This window comes from Sminthopsis crassicaudata, chromosome 5, assembly GCF_048593235.1.
Source record: "Sminthopsis crassicaudata isolate SCR6 chromosome 5, ASM4859323v1, whole genome shotgun sequence".
In the NCBI taxonomy this organism is placed as follows: Eukaryota; Metazoa; Chordata; class Mammalia; order Dasyuromorphia; family Dasyuridae; genus Sminthopsis; species Sminthopsis crassicaudata.
In genome coordinates this window covers 271465421-271488944 of record NC_133621.1, presented here as the reverse complement: position 1 = coordinate 271488944, position 23524 = coordinate 271465421, and the positions used below count along the sequence as shown (strand labels likewise).

At 34.2% G+C, this 23524-nt stretch overlaps 2 long non-coding RNA genes across 4 annotated transcripts in view; one reads left to right on the top strand and one right to left on the bottom strand.

The window, feature by feature from the left end:
• Window positions 1-4332, bottom strand: part of LOC141544657 (uncharacterized) — a 95200-nt gene extending 90868 nt beyond the window's left edge. For 2 of the 3 annotated variants that reach the window (XR_012482738.1, XR_012482740.1), the window contains exon 1: window positions 4204-4284. This is a non-coding gene — a long non-coding RNA (uncharacterized LOC141544657). Of the gene's footprint in view, window positions 1-4203 lie in introns of all 3 variants that reach the window. The other variant, XR_012482739.1, reaches the window with a different exon arrangement.
• Window positions 4333-4383: 51 nt separating this feature from the next.
• On the top strand, window positions 4384-5132 carry LOC141544656 (uncharacterized). Its single transcript, XR_012482737.1, has 2 exons — window positions 4384-4625; window positions 4833-5132. It is a non-coding gene; the product is annotated as an uncharacterized LOC141544656 (long non-coding RNA).
• The last annotated feature ends 18392 nt before the right edge of the window (window positions 5133-23524 follow it).

Sequence of the window (23524 nt, the reverse complement as noted above, 5' to 3'; positions counted from 1 at the left end):
ATGGGGATAAAATTTTAAGAATCATATTTGTCACTCATAAAATTATTAATAGGTATGCAGTATACATTGTGCTCTATATCTAAGTCTTATTTTAAAATTTATCAGGGGATAGAGGGAACTCCAAATTCTTAGTTTGTTTATCAAAATGAATAGTCTTTCTGGTCCTAGACAGTTGAAAAAGCTGGATACAGAATTGAACGTTATAATAAGAAATCATGTACTTAAAACCAATTTCTGATACACATTGGCTAATAGGTTTTATAGAGGGTACTTAACCTTTAGTGCTTCAAGAGTCTAACTCACTAAGAATATAATTTGCAAAGAAATTTCCTACCAGGGGAGGTGATTTGTAGCATTATCAGTTCCAGGCAAATGAAATCTCATACTTACTTGAATGTACCTAGTTCAAAAGAAATCTAGCAACATGTTATTGGACGGATTGGAGAAAATACATTTTGGAGAATGGTTATGAATCAAATAATACAATAATGTATTCAGTGAAATGGGATAGAAAAAAGTGCTAAATTCACTGCTCATCTCATTGTCTTTAGACTATATTTTAGGGGAGAATGTCAGAAGAAATAATAGATATGCATTGTACTTCTTAATTTGTTTTTGTTTTTGTTTTCAGCTTTTCTCCCCAGGAAGTCTTGAAAAGAGAAAACACACTGGCTTGCATCAGCCTTTTTCTTCTAGGGACGGTAGAATCTGTATAAAAGGGACATTATTTTGGGACCTCTTGCCCATGGAGAACTACAACTATCTCATCCTAAACAGAACAGTCTTAGATATGCCCTGATTTACAAAATGGACTAAACAGCTCATACCATGTCATGCTGAATGTGGCAGGATTATACCTACAAACATTTGCACTGGGAAGAGTGTTGAGGAATGTAAAAGAAATGTGTTTTTTCTCAATCTACTTACATAAAAAACTCAGAGTAATTATGTTATGTCAGGTTGTTCTTTCTTTTTATAATAACTGCAAGAGAGATTGTGCTCTGTTAGTGTGAAGCAACCTGCTAATGAAAAGATTAATTTAACCAAATCACTAACAGATATCTAAGACTTTACAAAAAACTTTTTTTTCTACCATCAGAAATGTGATACTTAAGACATTTATCTATAGCATACTTCCATGTAAAGCGAGTCAGGTCTCAAAAAAAACAGTGTAGCAAAATTTCATAAATAATACTTTCATAATTAATACATGCACATCATGTATTAATATTTGTGTTTTAATTGTATTTTACATTTTTATGAAATAGTGGAAGAAAATTCCTCAAAAGAATCTATAAATAGGTAGGCTAATAGGAGGATAATATTTTAAGTAATTAATCCTCATGGTCCATACTTTTTTCTGCCCAAGGCTAACACTATTCTTGTGCCCCTCAAAAGACATATCTTCAATGCACAGAATTAGCTTAAGTAATGTGTGTGTATTAAAACATACATGATGCTTATATACATACATGTGTAGAAATACACAATCAAAGCAAATTACAAATACAAAGTAAAAATTGTACAAATAAATAAACATATATAGAAACATAAACACAGGTAGGTATGTAATTTTATGAGCATATATGCTATCCAAAATAAATCTGCAAATAACTGTATACAAATTATATATATATATATATATGCACATGTATATATATATATATATATATAAACGCACATGTATATATATATATGCACATGTATATATTTATATATATATATATATATATATATATATATATATATATATATATATATATATATATATATATATATATATATATATATATATATATAACGCACATGTATATATATATGCACACATGTATAAGTATGCATGTGTGTGTGTTTATGAAGTTTTTAGCAGATTAGCAACTTTTCTGCTTTAGGGAGTTGCCTATTAACTATGAAAGATCAAGAATCTTGCTTGGGCTCACAAAACCAGTATGTGAAAATGGTAAAATTTGAATGTTTTATTTTTACTACAAAACCTATTCTATATAATACCTTAATATAATTATTAAGAAATGTTTATTAGATGAATGAAGAATGAACAAGCTATGTCCTTCCATATGGCCACACCATGTATTAGCTACCCTGAGATAGATTCCTGCAAAGCCTTTTAAGGCACATCTACAGTGCAAATATGTATCCTCTCATAATTGTGGAAATTCATCTAAGTGACTAGGCAAAGGAGTTATCAACACGAGGTAGGGATTAGTTACTGGAACCAGGATCCTCAATATAGCTAGGAAATGGTATTGGAAATTTCTCAGCAAGGAGAGCAGCAATAGAAAAAAATACAAAAGCCTTTGCTGAGTGATTTCTTCTTAGAATTCTTGTGGACAAGAGTGATAGAAAACTGCTTGTCACTTTGAGACTTGTACAGAAGTATTCTAGTTCCCAATTAGAGGTCTTAGAGGTCTCTGGGAAGGGGTGGCAAGTCTATTAAAAGGACACAATGTTTCTTGAGCTTCTAGACATTGCAAAGCATTAGCTGTAAATTGGAATGATGGAGTAAGGGAGGAACGAAGGAAGATGAAGGGAAGGATCAGGAAGATGCCTAGGTGGAAATAAACTTACGTGTGCCTACAAGAGTTGTTGCATGAGGCATAATGCCTTGATTTCTTGTCTTAGATATGCTAAAAATTCAGTCATAAAAAAAGAACCTCTTTTTTGCATGAGGTTACGCTTAATAATGAGAACTTGATGGTCTTGTTTCAGCATTTACAGTATTCCTGATAATTTTTTTTTTACTTTTATTATTCCCCTTTTGGAGCTGTTTTAAAGTTTGCTCTAGAAGATTGTGGGAAAAGGGGAGCAGGAGAAGGATATGAACTCAAGGAGGAGAAGCTAATGAAATGTGAAGAAAATTTGGAAGTCTAAATTCTAAAGAATTTTGAAAAGTTTGAAAGGTAATAATAAAGAAATTCAGGAAGCTTTAAGAAATTGATTTGACTTGAGCTGGAGGAGAAAGATTCCATCTTTAGTAGGAAAAGAAAGTGAGCCCAAAGAGTAGTATTGGAAGAATTGAAAGTAGACATAAGGAGGAAGAAGAGATGGAATCCAAATGAAAGAGGAGAAGACATGTTAAAAGAACAGGTATTTAACCAACATCACCCACCTCAAAACAAAATAAAGTCAAAATGGAAACATGGTTTGGGCATAAAGGATGATACCATATACAAATTAGGAGAACATGAGATACATTACATTGATTACATTAAATAAAAATGTTTTGCACAAACAAAACAAACAGAAAAAAATCTTTTCAGACAGTATTTCTAATAAAGATCTCATTTCTCAAATTATAAAAAGAATTTTGTCACATTTATAAAAATACAAGTCATTCCCCAATTGATAAGTGGTCAAAGATTATGAACAGAAAATTTTCAGATGACAAAATTAAAGCATTTATAGTTCTATGAAAAAATGCTCTAAATCACTATTGATTAGAGAAATGAAAATTAAAACTCTGAGGTACCACCTCACACCTCTCAGTTTGGCTAAGATGACAGGAATATATGAGAAATGTTGGAGGGCATGTGGGAAAACTGGGACACTGAAGCATCATCGGTGAAGTTGTGAAATGGTTCAACCATGCAGGAGAACAATCTGGAACTATGGACAATGGGCTATAAAATACATATTCTTTGACCCAGAAATGTCATTATTGAGAAGGAAATCATATCCCCAGGAAATCATAAAGGAGCGGGCAGGAGCCAGAAGCACAAATATTTGTAGCAGCTCTTCTTGTGGTAGCAAATAATTGGAAAAGAATTGGATGCTCATCAGTTGGTGAATGGCTGAACAAGTTGTGGTACATGAAGGTAATGAATATTATTGTCCTATAAAAATGATGAACAACCTGATTATAGAAAGGCCTAGAAAGATTAACAGGAACTAATGCTGAGTGAAACAAGCAGAACCAGGAATACATTGTACACAATAACAGCAAGAATATGGGATGATTAACTATGAAAGACTAGGTTCTTTTCAGTAGTTCAGTGATCCAAAGAAAACCAATCCATGCTTCACTTTTTTTTTTTAATCTCTCCCATGGTTGTTTGTTTTGTTTTTTTCCCCTTTCACTGTGATTTCTCTCCCCCAACACAATCCTTAAAGCAATATGTATTAAAAATAAACTTACTTAAACAAACAAAAAAGAATAGGTAATTAAAGTAACTCAATTGGACATACTTATCACAGAATTAGGACTAAAAAGGTGCCTCCATGCTAATAGAATCTAAAGAGGTGAGAAGAGAAGGGCTTTACCATTACTGCGCAGGGAGTGTGTCTGAGAATAAAGATACACTGGGTTTGAGTTCCCCTTTATGACATAATTGATTTATGACCCCAAGCAGTCAGCCAATTCTTGTGTCTCTTAGCAACTCTCTGATACACATCTTTTCTATAAGTTCCCTGCACTAATCATTTACAAGTCTTAAACCTCACACTTCTTGAATTTCAGATCAAACCTGACATCTTCATTCCTAGTGAATTGACAAAGGTGGAGTTGAAAATCCCTGAAAGCAGATAACCACAGCAAGTGTAAAAAAAAGATGCGGCCAAAAAAAGATAAAGATTAATAATTTATTTTTAAACCTTGTCAAGAGGCAAAGGTAATCATTTATTCAAATTATGGTTAAGAAATTAATTGCTGTTGTATTCTGTATCTTTTTTGATTGATTAGAAATATGAAAAGTATATGATTGTTATATAACTGTATATACATATATGTGTTAAACTGATCCAATAACTGATTTTATATGTATTTTACTTAAAATTGAAAGTACTATTCACACTAAAAAGAATCACTTGCCTTTTAGACCTGCAAAGAAAACATTCAATGAAAAGAATAAGGATTGTAAAAAAATGTAAAAAAAGGACCTTGAAGTACAACAAAGATTCAACTCCCCACTGGGACTCAGCATTACCTCTCAAGCTCAAAGATGGACCTCCAATGAAATAAGGGACTTTTCAATCATTTCTCTTGAAATGATCACAACTAAACAATTTTGACCTATAAACATAACTTTCAAAAAAGCATTAAAGGATAAATTGGGGAAAATATTATCTCATTTTATTAAAAGGTTTACATTCCTATATGGGAAAATGATACTTTTTAACTTTTGAGAATTGTATCTTTTATTAGGGCAGTTAGAAACAGTGTGTGGGTATAAGTTAGTTTAAATCAATAATATTTTTAGAAATAGATAAATAAAACAATTCCACCATTAAGGGATTCTGGGAGAAGAGTAAAAGGGGGGTAAAGTGAAATGAATTTAATCACATGAAGAGACACAAAAGACAAAGTAGTAGCAGGGGAGAAGAGAGCAGGATTCACACTATTTGAAGCTTAATTGATTTTTAAAGTCCTTTTAAACCTCTTCCAAGAACTTTTTTAATTTTTAAAATTTTTCTTTGTAGCTTTCTGGAAAACTACTTTGGTTTGTACCCTGATTTTTTTCTAACATCATAGTAGTTTTCCATGGCCAGATTATTTCTCTAGTTTTACTCATTTTTGATAATCTGTATTCTGGCTGTTGACTATGTTATACTTGGCTTTTGCCACACAGAGTAAGGTATATCTCAGACTCCTTTTTTTCTGTGTTGTTGTTTTATGAATTTAAGGGGGCCTACTATTCCTTCCACTTTTTTTATAATCTGAGACCAGCTGTGGTCAGTGCTCTTCCAGTTCATGCTTTGTTCTATAAGTGGTCTGAGGTACTCCCCTCCACTCCTGACATTGACGAGGATAACCCAGCATTAATACCCAAGCACTCTGGTACCCCTGCAGTGTCTCAGGCAACTGGAAGAGCCAATTTATTTCTGTTACACCCCTATGGATTACTCTAACCTGGTAGCTCCCGTAGAGCTACTCTTAATGCCCGTCCATCGGCGGCACGGCTAGGCCACACTTACCCGTCTTTGGGCCCCAACCCGGATCCCACAGAGACAGACCACCAAAAGGTAGGGGTGAAGCAAAAGAGAATTTTATTCTGAGATAGTACATATTTATACCCCACTGATGATATGGGGGAAAGGAGGAGGTCTTCTAGGAACCTGGCATAATGGGATTGGCCCAAGAAGAAGGAAGGAGGCGTGCTAGGCTTTGAGAGCACTAAAGAGGGAGGCGTGGTACCTGGAGTCAGACACTGTCTCTTGGGGCTATGCCCCTCCTCCACATAGGACTGGCCTGTGCCTCAGAACCTCTCATCCCTCAGGTCCTCCCACATGACTTGAACTGCATTCTTTGCTTCTAGAGGCTTTTTAACCCTTACAATTCCCCTGCCTTCAAACTAAAACTTTACTCTTTTGCAAATGACAAATAGCAGGGCCTCATCCTATTGTTCCTTCATTGCAGAGAGCTCCAACTGTCAGCACTCTGGGCTTTGAATTTGAGGGCCTCCAAAATCTTCTCCACATCAGCCACCCAATCCCCACACTATCTGTGGGATCAACCTTTCTAAACTAAAATTGCAACAGATTTAATTTCCTTGAAGTCTTGTTCTTGTTGAATAGGCAGTCACTATTCTTGGCTGTCTGCACTTCAATCAGATCAAATCATTATCCCAGTAGGTCATATCATTGCTAATGTCCTCCAAAGTTATCTCAGACTGCCCTATGATTTTAATGCAACTTTGATTATTTCCACTGCTCTAAAATTTAATCTCAGCCATTATTTGTAAGAGGATTTAAGAAAAGCAAGTACTTTTTTGCTAAGTTCTTCCATTTTTCCTCAATTCTTCCTGTTTGTACACATTCCATAAATACTCAATTTAATTCCATATTTCCCAACTGCTTTTCTATCAGTCTTCCTTTATTCTACCAGCAATCAGCTCTGACTTTTCTTCAGTCTCATCTTAGAAAACTTTAGACATTTTAAACCAGATTTTAACTTTTGACTTAATGGAACCAAACTTTGGTAGGGTTAATGTGTGGTCCAGTAAGAAATTTCATATGTAGTTCTCATTTTGTTGGGAAGTAAGGCAAGAAAGGATATATAAAACATTTTTGTTTGTTGTGTCCTTATAAAAAATATTTTTTTTTCTTTTATATTAAAATATATCAGCTTTTTATATTCAAAATATATGCAAGGATAGTTTTTAAACATTGCTTTTTGCAAAACCTTGCATTCCAATTTTTCTCCCCTTCCCCCCGTCCCTCTTCCTTAGATGGAAAGTAATCCAGTATATATTAAACATGGTAACAAGATATGTATATCACATATAGTCATACATATTTATACAATTATCTTGCTGTCCACACACACGCACACACACACACACACACACACACACACACACACACACACACAATCAAAAAGGAAGAAAAACCAGAAGGAAAATAAAATTCAAGCAAACAACAACAAAAGGGAAAATGCCATGTTATGATCCACATTCAGTTCCAGCAGTCCTCTCTCTGGGTTCAGATGGCTCTCATTATCACAAGATCATTGGAACTGGCCTGAATTATCTCATTGTTGAGAAGAGTCATAGCCATCAGAATTGATCATCCTATAATATTGTTGTTGCCATGTACAATAATTTCCTGTTTCTACTCATTTGACTTAGTATCAGTTCCTGTAGGCCTCAACAAGTCTCTGAAATCATCCTGCTGATTGTGTCTTATAGAACAATAATGTTCCCTAAGCCAAGAAGGTGGGAGAAGACATGAATTTTTCTGAGATCTTCCCATATCCCTCAAGTTAACAGCACATTAAGCCTTTGCACATGTTTTGGAGTGACAGAACCCACAAATATTTGGAGTGAAGCAAATTTCCAGCCAAATATAATTTAGAAAATTTTCAGAAAAGGTCTGTTTCAATTGGGCATGAAGGAAGGCAGGCCAAGCACAAGCAGTCACATAGAAACCTGAGTATGGGCAATGCAAAAAACCTAGAGTAGTGTGAGCTTTGTGCTCCAGCAATCTACCAGGAGGAATCTATGGCAGTGTTGGCTACTCTGTCCTGATTGTAAGCTAGTAGATCAGCAGATTAGCTGTAAAACATTCAACACAAATTCCAAAGTCAAATAGCAAGTCCCTAAACCCCAGAAGATCAAGACTTGGCCATACCCACCCAGCACCAGAAGTTAGTCAGCACTGACTGAGGCAGTGACTGTTGCCTATAGAAGAAGCTTGGAAAATCTCCCCTTTGCCCTAAAAGCAGACTTTGACCTTTTAAAAAATGAGTAAAAAAGCAAAAAGAACTCTATAGTTTATGGAGAAAGAGTATACATTTTTAAACCCTGAGGACACTAAAAGCAGAGCATCTCCAGATGAAGCCTCAAAGGCTTATGTGAATTGGCCCCCATCTCCCAGGGATATCCTGGACGAATTCAATAAGAATCTTCAAACAAGAAAAATGAGGAAAGGAAATGAAAACTTTCCAAGAGGGTTTGGGAAAAGAAATAGAAATTATTTGAAGAAAACTCCTTATAAAATAGATTTAAAGAAATGGAAAAAGCATATCATTCTTTAGAAAATAGATCTTATAGCATAGAAAAAGAAAACAGTTCCTTGAAAAAAGAGAAATGGAAATGGAGAAAATGGAAATTTAAAAAATATATAGAATAAAATTTTAAAATTCAATTACCCAAATACAGAAGGAGCTAAAAAAGTAACTGAAGAAAATAATTCACTAAAAATGACAAATGAACAAATGGGAATGAATGAGATATCAAATATCAGTCAAAAAATAGAAAAAGAAAAAAAAAAAAAAAGAAAATTTCCTAATTGAAAAAACATCTGACCTGTAAAATAGATCTAGGAGAGATAATCTAAGATTATTGGATTTCCTAAAAACTATGATGAAAAAAAAAATCCTAAACATCATATTGTAGAAAATCATCAAGGAAAACTGCCCTAATGTCCTAGTATCAGAAGGTAAAATAGCCATTGAAAGAATTCATCAATCACCTGAAAGAAACTCCAAAATGAAAACTACAAGGAACATTTTAGCTAAATTTTGGAATTATTGGACCAAGGAAAAAATACTGCAAACAGCCAGAAAGAAGCTTCCACTTTAAAGGATCAAAGAGCCTGGAACCTGCTATTCCAAATGACAAAATAATTTGTATTGTAGCTAAGAATCAATTATCCAGCTAAATTGAGCTTTATCTTTCAGGGAAGAAAATGGACATTAATTGAAACAGATTAGTTTCATTTATTTCTGATGAAAAAAATGAGAGCAGAACAAGAAACTTTTAAGAAATTTGTCCTAAACCAATTGTTTTTGATAATACTTTTTATGTTAAAATATATGCAAAATAGTTTTTAATATTCATCTTTTTTAAGCTTTTTATTTTCAAAACATATGCACAGATAATTTGACAACACTGACCCTTGCATGACCTTGTGTTTCAGATTTTCTTCTCCTTTCCCTATCTTCTCGCCAAGATGGCAAGCAATTAAATATGTTAAACATGTTCAATATGTTAAACATTTTCAATTCAATATGTATAAACATATTGATACAAATTTTTTTGCTGTGCAAAAGAAATCAGATCAAAAAGAAAGCAAATGAGTAGGAAAAGAAAATGCAAGTGAATAACAAAAAGAGTGAGAATGTTAAGTTGTGATGCTCATTCAGGTTCTAGGGTCTTGTCTCTGGGTATAAATGGTTCTCTTTATCACAAAATCATTGGAACTGGCGTCAATCATCTCACTGTTGGAAAGAGTCACGTTTATTAGAATTGATTGTGATATAATATTGATGTGTTGTATACAGTAATCTCCTGGTTCTGCTAATTTCATTTAGCATCGGTTCATGTAAGTCCCTCCAGTACTTTCTAAAATCATGCTCTTGATCATTTCTTATATAACAATAATATTTGATAACATTCATAACTTAATTAGTCATTCACCAACTGATTGGGTATCCACTCAGTTTCCGGTTTCTTGCCACTATGACGAGGGTTGCCACTGTGACAAAATGATTTGAAAATCAGTTTCACTTTTAAGGCCTCATTTAAAAGTGAGGCCTTAATCAGAACACATAAATGTGAAAATGATTTCCCAATTTACTGCCTCCCTTCTGATCTTGTCTGTATTAATTTTGTTTATAGAAAACTTGTTAATGTAATATAATCAAAATTGCCTATCTGGTGTTTAATTATGACTTTTAGTTCTCCTTTGGACACAAATTCTTTCCTTCTTCACAGATCTGAGAAGCAAATTATCCTATGTTCCTCCAATTGACTTATATCACTCTTTATGTCTAAACATGAACCCATTTAGATGTTATCTTGATATGTAGTATCAGGTGTGGGTCAAGACCTAATTTCTTCCATACGAGTTTTAAATTTTCCCAGTAGTTTTGTGAAATATTGAGTTTTTATCCAAAAAGCTGAGGTCTTTGTGTTTGTCAAACACTAGATTGCTATACTTACTACCTATTTTATCCTGTGATCCTAACCTATTCCACTGAGCAACTAGTCTATTTCTTACCCAGTACCAAACGGTTTTGATAACCACTGCTTTGTAATATAGTTTTAGGTCTGGTATAGCTAGGCCTTCATTAGCATTGTTTTCATTAATTCCCTTGAAATTCTTCACCTTTTGTTTTTCCAGATGAACTGTGTTACTATTTTTACTAGTTATGTAAAATAATTTTGGGGGAGTTTGATTGCTATGGCACTTAATAAGTAGATTAATTTAAGTAGCATTGTCATTTTTATTATATTTGCTCAACCTACCCATGAGCACTGGATATTTTTCAAACAGATTAGGTATGACTTCATTTGTGTGGAAAGTGTTTTGTAGTTGTGTTTGTATAGTTCTATTTCATACTATCAGCAATTATTTTGAATGGAATTTCTTGCTTCTGGGCTTTGTTGGTAATATATAAAAATGCTGATGATTGATGTAGGTTTATTCTGTATCCTGCAGTTTTGCTAAAGTTGTGAATTATTTCTAGTCATTTTTAGTTGATTCTCTAGGGTTCTAGTATGCCATCATATCATCTGCAGAGAGTGATACTTTGGTTTCCTCATTACCTACTGTAATTCCTTTTTCTTCTCTTATTGCCAAAGTTAACATTTCTAATACAATATTAAATAGTAATGGTGATAGTGGCATCCTTATTTAACTCCTGATCTTATTGGGAATGGTTCTAGTTTGTCCCCATTACATAGGATTCTTGCTGATAGTTTTAAATATATCTACTGATCATTTCAGGGAAAAGTCCATTCATTCCTATACTCTCCAGTGTTTTGAATAGGAATGGGTGTTGGATTTTATGAAATGCTTTTTCTGCATGATCATACGATTTTTGTTAGTTTGGTTATTGATTTACTTGATTATGCTGATGGTTTTCCTAATATTGAATCAGTCTTATATTCCTAGTTTAAATCCTACTTCATCTTAGTGTATTATCCTGGGGATGATTTTCTATAATCTCATTGCTAATATTTGATTTAAGATTTTTGCATCAATATTCATTAGGAAAATTGGTCTACAATTTTATTTCTTTCTTGCCTGGTTTAACAATCAGCACCATATCAGTGTCATAAAAGGAATTTACTAGGCATTCTTCTTTCCCCATTTTTTCAAATAGTTTATATAGTATTGGAATCAATTGCCCTTTGAAGATTTGGTACTATTCACATGTAAATCCATCTGCCTCTGGAGATTTTTTTGTAAGGGAGTTGATTAATAACTTGTTCTATTTCTTTTTCTAAAATGGGACTACTTGAATAATTCTCTCTTCTGTTATCCTGGGCAATCTTTGCTTTTGCAGGTATTTTTCCATTTTACTTACATTATCAAATTTATCTGCATATAGTTGGGCAAAATAACTCCTAATTATTGCTCTAATTTCCTCTTCATTCGTGGAAAGTTTTAGCTTTTCATTTTGAAACTAACAATTTGATTTCTTCTTTCCCTTTTCTAATCAAATTAAAGGTTTATTTTGTTGTTTTCCCCATAAAACCAAGTCCTCATTTTATTTCTTAATTCAATAGTTTTCTAATTTTCAGTTTTATTAATCACCCTTGTATCTTTTGAATTTCAAATTTGGTATTTAATTGAGGTTTTTTTTTTAGTTGTTAGCCCAAATTATTCATCTTCTCTTTTTTCTATTTTTTTGCAAGTAAGCCTCTAGAGATATAAAATTTCTGCTTTGGCTGCATCCCACGAATTTTGGTATGTTGTCACATTATTGTCATTCTCTTGGATGAAGTTAGTGATTGTGCCTATGATTTGTTTTTTCACCCATTCATTCTTTAGGCTTACATTATTTAGTTTCAAATTAATTTTTGGCCTATTTTGCCTTGGCCTTTTGTTGCATGTGATTGTTACTGCCTCATGATCTGAAAAAAATGCATTTACTATTTCTGCCTTCTGCATTTGATTTTGAGGCTTTTATGCCCTAACACGTGGTCAGTTTTTGCAAAAGATCCATGAATCACTGAAGAAAAAGTCAATTCCTCTCTGACTCCATTCAATTGTCTCCAATCAATGGTCTGTCATACCTAACATTGCTAACATTTTGTTTACTTCCTTAATGTCTTTCTTATTTATTTTGTCATTTAGTTTATCTAGTTCTGAGAGAGTAAGGTTGAGAATCCCCCACTATCCCCCACTAGTATAGTTTTGTTATCTATTTCTTCTTGCATCTTCCTTAACTTTTTCTCTAGAATTTGAATGCTATACCTCTTGATGCTTATATATTTAGTATTGATGTAGCTTCATTATCTATGGTACCCTTTAGTAAGATATAGTTTCCTTCCTTATCTGTTTTAAATAGATCTATCTTTGCTTTTGCTTGATCTGATATTAGGATTCCTACCCCTGTTTTTTTTGTTTGGTTTTTTTTTTTTTTTTTTGGTTTGTTTGTTTAACTTCACCTAAGCACAATAGATTCTGGTGCAGCCCATTACCTTCACTCTATATGAATTGTTCTGCTTTAAATGTGTTTCTTGTGAGCATATTGTAAAATTCTGGCTTGTAATCCAGTCTGCTATCCACTTCCATTTTATGGGGAAGTTCACCCTGTGTGGTACAGAAATGGTGAGGGGTCACCATTTAATTAAAAAAAAAAAAAAGCTGGAGAGATCTCTAGAATAAAGCAAAGTGTATTGTATATTCTCAGGAAAGGTCCCACCCTTGGAGCAGACAATAGCAGAGAGGAAGTGCCTCCTATGGGCAGGATGGCACTTTTAATCCCTAATGCAAAACACCCCCTCCCACCACTGACCCTCATCCTCATTGGCTGAGACTCTTACATTCTAAACACAAGATCTACCCATGAAATTGAACTTGACCAATAAGTATATAGTTGCCCATATTTGACTGAAATAGGGAGGAAATTGTGTCATGGGAGGATGGCAGGAAGGGGACTCAATTATGCCCTTGAATCAATGCTCAAAATCCTTCAGGCCTACTCAAACTCTGAAGTAGATGAAGTGTTACTCGATTTTCACAACTGTCTTGAATGATCTCACCTCATCTCATTCAATCCCATTCCCATTCACAGTTAAAATAACATTCTGTATTTCCTGCCACCTTATTTACCCTATAATGCTTTTCTCTTTTCTTTCCTCATACCCCGTATTTTCCTTTTGATGGCTACCTCCCTCAAAGTTCTCCCCCTTTAGAGTGCCTCTTTTTTACACTTTTCCCCTAATATTCCTGTTTTCCATTCTATTAGTCTTTTCCTTTCTTTCCCCCCTTTCCCTTCCACTTCCCTGCAAGGTGAGACAAGTTTCTCTGTGAAATCAAATATGTCGAATATGTTCTCTTAGAGCTAAACCTGGTTCTCTTAGAGCTAAACCTGATGAGAATAACATTTACACAATGCTCATCCCCCTCCCTTCTTTCCCTCAATTATAATAGGTTTTCTTTGCCTCTTCAGAAGATGTAATTTTCTTTATTGTACCTGCCTTTTTCCTCGTTTCCCAATTTTATCCCCTTTACATCTCTAGTTTCTCTTTTATGAAATGAAGACCATCTCATTTCTCCATTTGGGGTTTCATCTGGAGTTGGTTTGCCATTAGGAACCTCAGGATTTGAAGCCTGTTCTCTCTCTCCATAATTGCTGTCTATGGTGAGAGTTCTTTGTGATTTTTTAGTCATTTTTTTAAGGCTTGAAGTCTGTTCAATGCAAAAGAGCAGCAGGTACTTTAATTTGCCATGGGCCATTCTGCTGATTTCCAGTGTTAGGTAATGATGGCTAGGTCCAGCATTCTTCCAGGGCTCTTTGGTTTAAAATTTGCCAAATTTGGCAAATCTACCAAAACACTTGCTTGCAACTGGGACAGAGTAGCTTAAGAGGTTGGTAGGAGAATTCCCAGTTGTGTGGAAGCTTCAAAGCTCTGACTTCCCACTGCAGTTCCTTTCTCCAGTCTCCTTTTACTGTAGTCTGGGGTGGGCAGACTGTCCCCCTGCCCATTTGAAACAGACCTGTTCTGAAGTTCTTCCAAGGTATCTTCTTCTGGGAATGTGTTGTACTCCAATTGTTTGTAGATTCTTTGATTCCAAGACCTGTTTAGAAGTTCAATCTATTGTTGGTTTGAAAGTCAGAGGTGGTCACAGAAAGTTGCATTTGCTCTCTACCATCTTGGCTCCACCTCCCAATATTCATCCTTCCAAAACCTTGTGTTACACATTTTTCTCTTTCCCTTCACCCAAACTCCTCTTTAGATGTCAAGCGATCCAATAAATGTTAAAGATGTAGAATTCTTCCATGTGTTTGTGTGTGTGTGTTTTCATAATTATCATGTTACACAAGAAAAATCAAAATGAAAAAGAAAAAAAGAAAAGAAAATGCATGAAAACAACAACGAAAAAGAGTAAAAATACTAAATTTTGGTCTGCCCTCAGTCCTCACAGTCTTCACCCTGAGTGTTTTTGATTTTCTTCATTATCAGTCGACTGGTTTGAATCATCTCATTGTTGAGAAGAGCCACAAGCCACATGCATCAGATCTTGCTGTTGCTGTGTACACTCATTTCACTTACCATTAGTTCAAGTTCTGCTGATCACTTATTATAGAAACCAATATTCTATAACATTCATATAACCACAACTTATTCAGCCTTTCAGCCATTCTTCAGCTCATAGTCATCCACTCCATTTCCCGTTTCTTGCCACTACAAAAAGGGCTGTCATAAAGATTTTTACACATGTAGTTCCATTTCCTTTTTTAATGATCTCTTTGAGATACAGATCCAGTACAGACACTTCTGGGTCAAATGGTATGCACAGTGGGATAATCCTTTGGGCATAGATTCAAATTTTTCTCCAGAATGGCTGAATCAATTCACAATTCCACCAAAAATGTATGAATGTCTTTATTTTCTCACATCCCTTCCACCATTCACTATTATCTTGTTCTGCCCTTAACCAATCTGACATATTGGTAGTGATAGCTCAGAGTTCTCTTAACTTGCAATTTTCTAAACAATACTGATATAGAGTACCATTTCATATGAACAGAAATGGTTTCAATATCATCATCAGAAAATTGTCTTTTCATATCCTTTAACCATTTATCATTTGCAGAATTATTTGAATTCTTATAAATGTGAGGCAGTTCTGCATATATTTTAGAAATGAAGCCTTTATCAGAATCTTTGAATATAATCCCCCCACCTTTGCCACTTTCTTGCTTCCCTTATATTCTTTGTGACAAATCTTTTCAACTTAATGTAATCAAAATTGACTATTTTCATTTCATAATGGACTACAATTCTTCTTTGGTCACCAATTCTTTCCATCTCCACAGGTCTGGAGAGTCGACTATCCTTCGTTGTTCTGATTTGCTTATAATATCACTATGTCTAAATCATGAACCCGTTTAGACCTTTTCTTGGTATGGAGTGTTTCATGTGGGTCAGTGCCCAGTCTCTGCCATACTAATTAGTGAGGTCTTATCCCAGAATGTACTTACTTTTTAAAAAAGAACATTAAACCAAGTATCTGAATTAATTGATCTGTTGGATTGGGATATAGTTAGTATTTTCCATTAAGATTTAATGAATATTTATAATTGGGGGCATAATGAATAGAAGAATAAACCTACAATCAGTAAAACTCAAGTTCACATTTAGCTTCAAGAGCTTAGTGGCTGTGGGATAACCCATTTAATCTCCTTCTTCCTCAGTTACTCCTCTTTTGCCTCACCTGTAAAACAGGGTTATCACTTGGACCTGCCTCTCAAGTTGAGATTAGAAAATGAGAGAAAATCTGTCAAGTATTTGAAAACTTAAAGCCCTGCATAGAGATTAGTTGTGTGGTATTTTTACTGCATTCAGATTAGTTGTGTGGTATTTTCATTGCATTCTGGATTGGGATGTGGATCAGTGTTTGGCTACTTGAGAAGGCAGAAATGGCATCCTTATCAAATTTGCATATGACACAAAGCTGAGAGGAGTAGCTAACACACTTCATAAGGGCGGGATCCTTAACAGGTCAAAACATTAGACCAAAGATAAGTTGAAATGTACCAGTGATAAATGTCAGATCAGAAGGATAATAAGAGAGCACGTTGTTTTTAAATATCTAAGAATTTACTTGAAGTAGGTTCAAAATAGCCAACTGTGTAAAATGGCACCACAACAAAACGTTCATGTAAGGAAGCACAAATATAAAAATAGCATCATTCATCTCTATGCTTCCCTACTCAGTTCATACCTGACATTTTGTAATCAGTACTGGATGACATTTTAAAATCGTTACATAGGCTGCCCTGCCTGGATTGAACCCCATAGAACAAGAACAAGTATATGACTTCCAAATTCACCACCAAGCTTCTGCCTTCAGCCTCCTCTCTCCACTGAAAGCAGCATCGGAGGATGCAATACCACACTTCCTACTTCGTTTCTTTAGGGAAGGCAGCCCTGGGCTCTCACATAACTCATATTTGCATCTGATGGCCTAACTGATTTCAGTTCCCAGGAACACAAAGTGGCATCCCTCATGTCCCATTTTTTCCCTGCTTATTCCTAATTTTCGTGTCTAGACTTTTGCCTTGTCTCCTCTTTTAGATTGTAAGCTCATTGAGGAAAGGGGCTTTCTTTTTATTTGTTGGATGCCCAGAATTAAGTAGAATGTGCATCATATCATAGACATTTTTGACTGTTTATTGGCTTTTGATGTATTAGTTTATTCTAATTTTGATAAGCTTGAAAGTATCCACCAAAAAAGTATCCAACAAAATGATAAAAACTTCTTGATTCCATTTCATTGAATTGTTTGAATTGTTTAGGATGACTAAAGATGAGTTTCAGTGGGGAATAGCTGCATTCAAGTATTTGGAGAAGAATTTCAACTTGATCTGTTTACTCCTAAGAGTTCAGAAACAAGAATAAGAGTTTAAGCTGAAATGAAATCAATTAATTTTGATGTCAAGAAATTCTTCCTAACTTGAGACTTTTGCAAAATTAGATTGAATTGGTGGTCAATTTTCTTTCATTAATGGTGTTTGGGCAAAGGCAGGAGAGTCAATTATCAAATGTATCATAATGGGGTTTACGTTTTTGGTATGGGAGGAAGCCATTAGAAGGCCACAGAGGTCCCTTCCAATTCATACATTCAATTAATTATGTTAAAGTGCTTGCAATGGTGAGATTGAAATAAATGTTTATGAAAATTCAAAGTGTGGTGTTAATTGAGTCTTACCTCTCCTTGGTTAACAGATGAAGAAACCAAGGCACAGAAAGGTTAAGTGATCTGTCCAGAATCACACAGGTAGTAAGCATTGAAATATGATTTGAACTTAAGACTTCCTGAGTCCAAGTCCATTTATTTGTCTACTCACCATATTATCTTGTCAACAAAAAGTGAGGCCTCTGAAGGAGTTATCTGGATTTAAGAGAGAGCTTTTAATCTATACTCAAATGTTCTATCCTTAATCCATCAGGCAAAATTTATAAAATACTTATAAATATTAGCCCCAGATTAGTAAGATCTCACCAACTGAAACCCATCTCTAAATAAAGTAAGAATTCCTAGAGAAGGAATGTGTTATATTCCACAATGTGTTATAGTTATTAGTGAGGCTAGCTCTATTTAACTAGTACAATTTAATTTTTATCCAATTTAAATGTTCGAGAACCTCTACCAAATATAATTTGATGTCAACTGTTCTTTCAAATGATAACATTTACAGGTCTTTCCACTCATTGCATTCATGCCTAGGGAGAAATTGTTTAAAACCATATTATCCCCAAAGGTATCATGCATTTTTTCCCTTGCATTGTATCTGGAAGATGAATTTACTTAAAGCTCGACTAAGTGGAGAGACAACAGATTCATCTCCAGGTGATCTTCCTTGATCTTAGAGATAAGTAAGGCATGATGCTTGCTACAATGGAACTGGCCACCCTCAAAAGTTAATGAATTTGAACAATTCTCCGGAAATCCCTCCTGCATCTCGTGGACAGAATCTAAATAAAGATTGACAAATAAACCTGGGCCCCACCAAGGATCTTTATTGTCCCCAAAACTCTAAAGTAGGACTATTGCTTGAGGCAAAGATTCAAAGGAGAACACACAAACTCATAATGTTACAATAGTCAAAGTGTGAAAACCCAACATCTGCCCAGAGTCTTAATGAAGGCAGCAGGCTCTTTTGACTCTATTTGCACATAATAGATTAAAACTGGAGACCTTTATCATCTATTAGACTACATTGTAAGCAATTATTTCATGTATTAACTACTTAGTCAGAACAAAGTTTTGGGGGGGTTGTTTTTGTTTTTGTTTTTCCTTTTCTTTTACATTTTACGGAAATCAAGTACTGTAAGAAATCTTTCCAAGATGTTACCCAGGCTAAGATCTAGACAGACAGTAAAAGAAGTCCTATATTTAGGGTAATGGATGTTTTCCTACACATTGTGTTAATTCTCCTTTTTGTCATTCAGGTGATAGGGAAATTGATAAGTCTTTTTGACCAAGGAGTCAAGTGACCCACATCATGTAACTGAACATCTTCACTGTGATATTGCCCAGCCTCTCATTGTAATAATCATTTTCTCATCAGTTGTTAAGCAATCAGAGTGGATTGCCGTCCTCAGAAACAACTCTTCCAAGAGCATATAAATTAGCACACCTCTGTGAGAATGGTCATTTGTTCTAAGAGGGATGATTGAAAGGCCATTCTTGTATTTAAATGCTGGCATTATAAACAAAAAATATGATGATTCAGAAATTATCTCAAACTTTTTTGAATTCCACTGAAGTGTGGGTAGAAATGACTGTCTTGAAGGAAGCAAATGTAAGAGAACCATTTAAAACCCATTTGTGGCAGAATGAGTTGGCTCTTGAAAGATGGTATTTGGTGTTCTAGATGACATCCCTGATATAAATGTGTTAGCCAGCATCAAATTGTACCATTGCACAGCATAGCAATGGATCTTCTCTTGGGTGACATAAAAAGGGATTTCTTTTTTTGTTTGTTTTGTTTTGTTTTTTTTTTTGTTTGTTTTTGTTTTTATTTTCATTCTTTTTATTCATGGTACATATTATTCGATCTCCCATTATTATACCTTTCCAAAGGTTCTATTTCATTCTGGAATCTTAGAATATATTCCGTACTCTCTTTTATCTTGTAGAAATTCTAGCTCCTTTCAAATCTCAGCTCAAGTGTTTCCTTTTTTAGCAGACCTTCCTTTTTCTTTTTTTTTTAAATGGTTTTTATTTACCAGATATATGCATGGGTAATTTTACAACATTTTCAATTGCCAAACCTTTTGTTGTATATTTTCCCTCCCCACACCAAAGATGGAAGGTTGACCAAAACATGTTAAATATATCAAAGTATAATTTTTTATTTATTATATATTTTTATAATATTATCCCTTGTATTCATTTTTCCAAATTATGCCCCCCTCCCTCTATTCCCTCCCCCTGATGACAGGCAGTCCCATACATTTTACATGTGTTACAATATAACGTAGATACAATACATGTATGTAAATACCATTTTCTTGTTGCGCAATAAGCATTAGATTCCAAAGGTACATGTAACCTGGGCAGACAGATATTAGTGCTAAAAATTTTCATTCACTTCCCAGTGTTTCTTCTCTGGGTGTAACTACCTCTGTCCATCATTGATCAACTGGAAGTGAGTTGGCTCTTCTTTATGTTGAAGATTTCCACTTCCATCAGAATACATCCTCATACAGTGTTGTTGTTGAAGTGTACAGTGATCTTCTAGTTCTGCTCATTTCACTCAGCATCAGTTGATGTAAATCTCTCCAGGCCTCTCTGTATTCCTCCTGCTGGTCATTTCTTACAGAGCAATAATATTCCATAACCTTCATATACCATAATTTACCCAACCATTCTCCAACTGATGGACATCCATTCATCTTCCAGTTTCTAGCTACAACAAAAAGAGCTGCAACAAACATTTTGGCACACAGGTCTCTTTCCACTCTTTAGTATTTCTTTGGGATATAAGCCCAGTAGTAGCACTGCTGGGTCAAAGGGTATGCACAGTTTGATAACTTTTTGGGCATAGTTCCAAATTGCTCTCCAGAATGGCTGGATTCTTTAACAACTCCACCAGCAATATATCAGTGTCCCAGTTTTCCCACATCCCCTCCAACATTCATCATTATTTGTTCCTGTCATCTTAGCCAATCTGAAAGGTGTGTAGTGAGTGGTATCTCAGAGTTGTATTAATTTGCATTTCTCTGATCAGTAGTGATTTGGCACACTTTCATATGAGTGGATATAGTTTCAATTTCTTCATCTGAGAATGGTCTGTTCATATCCTTTGACCATTTATTAATTGGAGAATGGTTCGGTTTCTTATAAATTAGGGTCAGTTCTCTATATATTTTGGAAATGAGACCTTTGTCAGAACCTTTGCTTTTAAAAATATTTTCCCAATTTGGTACTTCCCTTCGAATCTTGTTTGCATTAGTATTGTTTGTACAAAAACTTTTTAGTTTGATGTAATCAAAATCTTCTATATTGTGATCATTAATGATCTCTAGTTCTCCTCTGGTCATAAATTTCTTCATCCTCCACAAGTCTGAAAGGTAGACTATCCTCTGTTCCTCTAATCTATTTATTATCTCCCTCTTTATGCCTAAAGCATGGACCCTTTTTGAACTTATCTTGGTATATGGTGTCAAGTGTGGATCCATATCTAATTTCTGCCATATTAATTTACAGTTTTCCCAACAGTTTTTTTTTCCAAATAATGAATTTTTATCCCTAATGCTGGTATCTTTGGGTTTGTCAAAGATTAGATTGCTATAGATGTACCCTTTTTTGTCCTTTTTATCTAATCTGTTCCACTAATCTACCGGTCTATTTCTTAGCCAATACCAAATGGTTTTGGTGACTGCTGCTATATAATATAACTTTAGATCAGGTGCACTTAGACCACCTTCCTCTGACTTTTTTTTCATTAGTTCCCTTGCAATTCTCGACCTTTTATTCTTCCATATGAATTTTGTTTTTATTTTTTCTAGGTCATTGAAATAGTTTCTTGGGAGTCTGATTGGTATAGCACTAAATAAATAGATTAGTTTGGGGAGTATTGTCATCTTTATTATATTCGCTCGGCCTATCCAAGAACACTGAAGTCTTTCCAATTATTTAAATCTGATTTTATTTTTGTGGCAAGTGTTTTGTAATTTTTCTTATATAATTCCTGACTTTTCTTTGGTAGATGGATTCCCAAATACTTTATACTCTCAACATTTGTTTGGAATGGAATTTCTCTTTGTATCTCTTGCTGTTGCATTTTGTTAGTGATATATAAAAATGCCGAGGATTTATGTGGATTTATTTTGTATCCTTCCACTTTGCTGAAATTTTGAATTATTTCTAGTAGCTTTTTAGCAGAGTCTTTGGGGTTCTCTAAGTATACCATCATGTCATCTGCAAAAAGTGATAGTTTAATTTCCTCATTTCCTACTCTAATTCCTTGAATCTCTTTCTCGGCTCTTATTGCCGAGGCTAGCGTTTCTAGTACTATATTGAATAGTAATGGTGATAGTGGGCAACCTTGTTTCACTCCTGATCTTACTGGGAAAGGTTGCAGTTTATTTCTATTGCATATTATGCTTACTGAAGATCTTAAATATATGCTCCTGATTATTCTAAGGAATAGTTCATTTATTCCTATACTCTCAAGAGTTTTTAGTAGGAATGGATGTTGGATTTTGTCAAATGCTTTTTCTGCATCTATTGAGATGATCATATGGTTCTTATTAATTTGATTATTAATATGGTCAATTATATTAATAGTTTTCCTAATATTAAACCAGCCCTGCATTCCTGGAATAAATCCTACTTGATCATAGTGTATTATCCTGGAGATGATTTTCTGAAGTCTTTTTGCTAATATCTTATTTAAGATTTTAGCATCTATTCATTAAAGAAATTGGTCTATAATTTTCTTTCTCAGTTTTCAATCTACCTGGTTTAGGTATCAGTACCATGTGTGTGTCATAAAAGGAGTTTGGTAGGACTCCTTCATTCCCTATTTTTTCAAATAGTTTATATAGCATTGGGGCTAATTGTTCTTTAAATGTTTGGTAGAATTCACATGTAAATCCATCTGGTCCTGTGGATTTTTTCCTGGGGAGTTGATTAATAGCTTGTTCTATTTCTTTTAATGAAATGGGACTATTTAAGCAATTTATCTCCTCCTCTGTTAATCTAGGGAGCCTATATTTTTGGAGGAAGCCATCCATTTCACTTAAGTTATCAAATTTATTGGCATAAAGTTGGGCAAAGTAACTCATTATTTCTCTAATTTCCTCTTCATTGGTGGAAAGATCCCCCTTTTCATTTGTAAGACTAACAATTTGATTTTCCTCTTTCATTTTTCTGATCAAATTTACCAAAGGTTTATCTATTTTATTGGCTTTTTCATAAAACCAACTCTTGGTTTTATTTATTAATTTGATAGTTTTTTTACTTTCAATATTATTGATTTCTCCTTTTAATTTTTGTATTTCAAGTTTAATTTTTGGTTGGGGGTTTATTATTTGGTCTTTGTCTAGCCTTTTAAGTTGTAAGCCCAATTCATTAATCTTCTATTTCTCTATTTTCTTCAAATAAGTCTCTAAAGATATAAAATTTCCCCTTATTACTGCTTTAGCTGCATCCCAAAGATTTTGGTATGATATCTCATCATTGTCATTATCTTGGGTGAAATTGTTAATTGTTTCTGTAATTTGCTCTTTCACCCAGTCATTCTTTAAGATGAGATTATTCAGTTTCCAATTACTTTTTGGTCTATTTACCCCTAACTTTTTACTGAATGTAGCTTTTATTGCATTGTGATCTGAGAAGAAGGCATTTATTATTTCTGCCTTCCTACATTTAATTTTGAGATTTTTATGTCCTAATATATGGTCTATTTTTGTATAGGATCCATGAACTGCTGAGAAGAAAGTATATTCCTTTCTATTGCCATTCAGTTTTCTCAAAAGGTCTATCATACCTAGTTTTTCTAATGTTCTATTTACTTTTTTAATTTCTTTCTTGTTTGTTTTGTGGTTTGATTTCTCTAAATCTGAGAGTGCAAGGTTGAGATCTCCCACTA